This window comes from Hyperolius riggenbachi, chromosome 10 (genome assembly GCF_040937935.1).
Source record: "Hyperolius riggenbachi isolate aHypRig1 chromosome 10, aHypRig1.pri, whole genome shotgun sequence".
Lineage (NCBI taxonomy): Eukaryota > Metazoa > Chordata > Amphibia > Anura > Hyperoliidae > Hyperolius > Hyperolius riggenbachi.
The window spans coordinates 88,847,438-88,853,479 of NC_090655.1; positions in this window are offsets into that span (position 1 = coordinate 88,847,438).

Genomic DNA, 6,042 nt, shown 5'->3' on the forward strand with positions numbered 1-6,042 from the left:
TGTTTGTAAGGGATGGATGATGAGCCATTAGAAGTGTCAAGTAGTGGCTCCAAAGAAATATTGAGGTCACCACCAACAATTAGAATGCCTTCCTGAAATTGTTGTAGATCGTTGAGTACTTTAGCAAGGAAGGAAGGTTGTTTCTGGTTGGGCGCATACAAGTTGGCTAAGGTGACACTTCTATTCCCAGCCTTCCCTTTAAGAAAAAGGAATCTTCCCTCTGAGTCTACCTTGGTTTCACTGACCTCCAATTCCAGAGACTTGTGGACTATAATAGCCACTCCTTTCTTTTTGCCCTCAGGGGCTATAGCATGGAAGATTTGTGTGTATCTATGATTCTTAATTGTGGGTATATGGGTTTCCTGAAGGAAACCTATCTGCACCTTTTCTTTTTGGAGGAAGCCCAACAAGTGTTACCTCTTCTCAGGGGTATTCAGCCCATTTACATTGATAGACACAAATCTCCATTCCAGGGGGATTGGACGTGTAGCATCTATGTGGATTGGCATATGCTCAGACATATTCAATATCTCTTTTAAGGACCTAGGGCCTCTACAGAGAGAAGTAAGAGGGAGGGGAGAGAGAAACAAAGAAGGAAAAATAAAAGAGTGAGAGGAGAGAGTAGCTAAGCTAGAGAGCTCAAGAAATGAGAAAAAGCCACCACACAGGGAAGTCCTAGAAGAAGATCCCTGTGGAGAATCTATGGAGGTATTTAGTGGTGTTGATCAATGTCAACTTGGGGGGAATTGAGGTCAGCAGAGGAGATTAAATGGGTCACAACAGGTTTGTACTCACTCCCCCCCGGCCACCTATATCACGAACTATAACAAAAGATTAATCAGACCAGGTTCCTTGTCCCAAGCCACCCCCAAGGACGGCAGGAACCCCTAAACAGGATCAACTTTTTAAACATATTAAACACATTATTTAGTAACCAACTTCGCTTTCGACAAAGTACACTCAGGGGAAATTAAGGCACTTGCATGAAGAGCATGAAGAACATATCAGCCTTTAACAGAATCCGCCCCTGGAGAACGACCAGGGGGGGAGACGTCCCGCCATGTCCGACCCATAAAACTGGGCCAAGGACAATTGGCGCGACATCCCCCCAGCCGTCGATCCCCTAACTTCCAACCCCCCTCCCCCACAACTCCAGGTGCTTTTTTTGTGATCCCAAGGGACGTAGAGTAAATGTTAAACTAAAACTTAAATATAACATTTGTGTGCTGACATATAATGATAATAACAAGCAAGGCCTGGCGTTTCTGCATACTACAGGCTGTCTTTTAGCCACATTACACTTAGAGAGGGTGAGGCTAGGGGGTCACATCAGAATCCCGTTCTGTGGCACTGACTTTCAACGGGGGGTCAATATGTGGGCGAGTGAGGGAGAGGGGGGCCCCCAAGGGGAGTCTTCTGCAAGAAAAAGAGGGGTAATTCAGGTATCTTAAGCAAGTCTAAGTTCACTTATCCATCTTGTGTCTTCTGCGTGTAGAACGGCATCGGGAGTCTTCAGAGGAGGAGGAGGAATTAGATTTAGATCTCTTGGGTGCCTGTGGGCTCACATTAGTACTTGCGAAGAACGAGTCTCTTTCCTTGTAAATCTCTTCTGGCAGAAGGAAGTCTGCGTACCATTCTGGCACCTCCGGGCACTGGATTCCAAGAACCTGGCAGAAAGCATAGAGTTCATCCGGGAATCTAAGAGTTGCCGCTTTGTTGCCCACCGATGCCACAAGCGCAAAGGGGAACTTCCAGCGATATTGAATTTTCTTGTCCTGAAGGATCTTCAGCAGTGGTTTTAGTGCCCGTCTATTAGTTAAGGTAATCGGGGATAGGTCTTGGTAAATCCCAACAGATGTTTCATTGAAGATTATGTCCTCTTGGTTTCTCGCAGCTCGCATTATGGATTCTTTGAGGGGGAAAGATTGCAGACAACAAATAACATCTCTGGGTGCGTCATTATCACTTCCCCTCGGTTTCAGGGCTCTGTGCGCTCTCACAAAATCTATGTGTTCCTCTTTAGGTTTCTCCAAGACCCCATTAAAGATGGCCGTCAGGGCTGGGACGATGTCGTTAGGTGAAACCGTCTCAGGCAGGCCTTTCACCCTAATGTTGCATCTCCTCCCCCTGTTGTCCAAGTCCTCAATCTGCCGGTTAGCTTCTATGAGTTTGGCGTTGTGCATGCAAATAGCTCTGGCTGCTGCGTTTGAGGTTCGGGCCTGGTATCTGCTCTCTCTTTCCAGCCCGTCCACACGTCCTGCAATGGCCGCCATCTCCTCCCTGATTTCTAGAGTGGCTGCAGCTAGCGCGGACTTAATCTCCGTTGCTAAGTCTCTCATGTCCCTTACCGTGAGGGAGCGGTTGAGAAGATCCTCTGTGGGGGGGTCCTCTGCTCGGGAGCTGGACTCGGAGCCTGGTCCCGGAGCGGGCGCCATCTTGGGTGTAGGCCGCGGTGCGCAGTGGACAGTCGGATCAGTTCCAGGTCAGCGTTCGGGTGGTCCGATGTGGGTAAAGCCAGCTCCAGGGGCTGTCCGGGGTGGCTAGAATTGCAAGTGTCTAGTCCGGTTGGTCTGTAGAGGCAGCGAAGGTGACCGTTGGGGGAGAGTCAGAGCGGAGCTCTAGCAATGTGCGTCCATTCTTCTCCGGCGCTAAGCCACGCCCCCTCCAGACCAACATTTCTTAATGTATACGGTACATCCAAATGTTTTTTTTTTATAGAGACTGGGGTGTGATGATCACCTGAAATGTATGCATTTTGCACTCATTCCCCTGCTGACACTCTGCCCTGCTGACACTCTGCCCTGCTGACACTCTGCCCTGCTGGCACTCTGCCCTGCTGACACTCTGCCCTGCTGGCACTCTGCCCTGCTGGCACTCTGCCCTGCTGGCACTCTGCCCTGCTGACACTCTGCCCTGCTGACACTCTGCCCCACCATCATCTTGGTTCTTGGGAAATGCTTCCATCTGCCCTTAGAAGAAATGAGCTTGTCGTCATTTTTTTTTAAGTAAAATTTATTAGAGTTGATTACAATATTGTTAACAGAATACCCAACAGGGGTATTAAAAATAGAAAATAATAGATTTCACAAGTCACAGGTAAATAATGTACATAACACAGTGATCAATAATGCAATTATAACATCAAATAAATGCAATCATCCACATTTTATATAAATGGAATCAGTCAAAATCAATCCACAAACTCCAAACTTTGTTAAGCTTAATATTTTAATATGTTAATTTATATAGGGTATTAATGACGTAATGTTGTATTTCCCGGTATGTTTTGATGGAAGGTGAGGAGACTTTCATGTTTTCTTTTTTTGGCATAGAAGGTACACATTAGAAAAAAAAACCAATTCTATTAATAAAAGGAAAACTATTATCATGAAATCACACTGGTATTAAGTGTTTTTTAGAGAAAGTATAAAGGTATTCGTACTTCTAGCGATGATGGGCACATTCGATTGACTTCAGCATGAAATCTCTTGGGAATCAGCCGAATCCGCTGCCCGCTAAAGATAAAAAATTATCTCCCATTAGAAAACTCAGGAGAAAAGGTTAACTGCATATGGCCCATGGACCCTCTGTTTGTCTCATGAATTCTCTCACCTGGGCCATATGCAATTCACTTTTTCTCCTGAGTTTATTCCTAGGTGATAATTTATCATCTTCAATTTGAATTAACTTTTTAGTTTCAAATGCTTTTTTTTTTTTTACTTTCAAAAGGTGTTTATTCAGTCATTAAATCATCCATATTCAGTAACATGACACCATAAGTAGAACTTGGAGCAATAGAAATTGAAACAGGTATTCTTCAAAAGCTAACGTAAACAAACATAAGCAATGCAAGCTATAAGAATTATTTTTTTTACTTTATTTACTTTATCCGTGGGGCTTCTCCCATTCAAGATATTGAAAGTCAATCAGTCCAGTAATGATGACCTGAATGAAAGTGGCAACTCTATAGATAACTCCATGAAATTACATCAACCAAGGAACAATTACAGGTAATGTTTATATTAAGCAGTACAAAGGGTGTGATAATGCTTTATAAGTTTCAAAGGCTTTTAGTGAAGTTTCAGTCATAAAAAATAGATACAAACTGCTTTTTCAAACATATATCATAACATAGGAAACAATTATCATGTTAAGAAGAATAACCATGAATAAAATTCCTGTATAAACTTTAAACATAAAGGTTTGCATATTGTGGTTTAGTAATTACATACAGTAAAACTTTTCAGATTTTACATTAAGGTAGTGTAAATATAGGCTCCCGACTGAGAGCTCTATTGGACCATTTTTGAAAGGAAGAACTGTAATAAGACGTGGAATAGATAGAAATAAAAATAAAAGAAGGTATAAGTGGAGTTGTATGGGGTGTCACTGTGACACCAGGTCAACACATCATATATAAAAATATCTGAAATGTGTCTAAGTTTAGTTCAGGGTCTTTTATCTCTCAGGTACAGATGTCTGGATGAGACTTATACTGTATTATCTACAAGATTCAGAGACTGCTCTGGAACATTTCTTATCTAGCCACGGCTGCCACACTTTGCAGAACTGATCTGAGGTATCAGCTATGCGGGCATTGAGACGTTCACATTGCATAATATAGTTAATTCTGTCCTTAAAGGGGCACCACAGCGAAAAACTGTAAAATTTAAAATATGTGCAAACATATACAAATAAGAAGTACATTTTCCAGAATAAAATGAGCCATAAATTACTTTTCTCCTATGTTGTTGTCACTTACAGTAGCAGGGCTGCACAACACAGCACACAAGTGTTTCCTCCCCCCACCTTTTCTCCCCACCAACAGAGCTCTCTGTTGGTGGGGTCTGATCGTCCCCCATTTGTTGTTGTTTTTTTTTTTTTACAAATATTTATTTCTATTTATTTTTTATGAAATAAAGTATTTTTTGTTTTTTTTTTCCCCTCTCCCTCCTGCCCACCCCCCGCCTGCCAATCACGGCGATCGGCTGTCATAGGCTTCAGCCTATGAGAGCCAATCGCTCTCTGTGCCCCAGGGGGACAGCCGTGTCACACAGCTGTCCCCAGTACAGCGCTGCCATGGATCACAGCGCTGTACATAGTAGAAAGATGGTGGTTTTGCCGTCTAACAGTCTCCAGAGTGGCGATCTTGGAGACTGCATGCGATCTCCTGCAGTAGCCGGCCCCAGGACTTGACGCCAATTGGCGTTAGGCGGTCCTAGGACTGCCGCCACGGTCACGCCCATTGGCGTGACGCGGTCGTTAGGTAGTTAAATCTAAACCTACATGATCTCTAGATCTTCAAACTGTGATAAGCTGTAAGAACTAGATTATAAAGGGGTTAAACTCTCCATATTTTAGACCAGAGTATCCCTTTCCATGTCAACGGTTGCATTATGTCATTTTTGATAGTTACCCAGGCAGGGGTTTGTTCTCCAGCATATATGTATGGTAAAAAGGCCAGTTGAGAGGCTCTATAGTATCTCATTTGATGAGGGACTGACAGGCCTCCTTGTGCTTTGTGGATATGAAGGATTTTTCTAGTTATTCTGGGTCTCTTACCATTCCATAATAAAATTAAATATTTGAGATTGCATATCTGAGTGGCTTATTGGGATAGGGAAGACTCTGAACAAATATGTGATTTTCTGGAGTAGGGTCATCTTAATTGAAGAAATTCGCACAGTCCAAGAAATTCCATACTTTTTCCAAGACTCCAAATCCTGTTTCAAGTTAGCTAACAGTGGGCCATAGTTTAATTTGCATAATTTTGAGTCATCATTGGTTAAGTCAATAATTTATTTATTTATTGTATTTATAAAGCACCAACATATTACGCAGCGCTGGACAATAAATACCAAGGTATCTTAAATATTGGGATTTGTATTGGAACTTGTAGTCTGTAGAAATGTTTATTGCAAAACAGGGCTTCTGACTTGTCAGTGTTAACTTTTAGGCCAGATAGGGATTCAAATAAGGACAAAACATGCATTAGGTTAGGAAGGGAAGTATTTGGATCAGTCAAAGAAAGATTAACTTTTT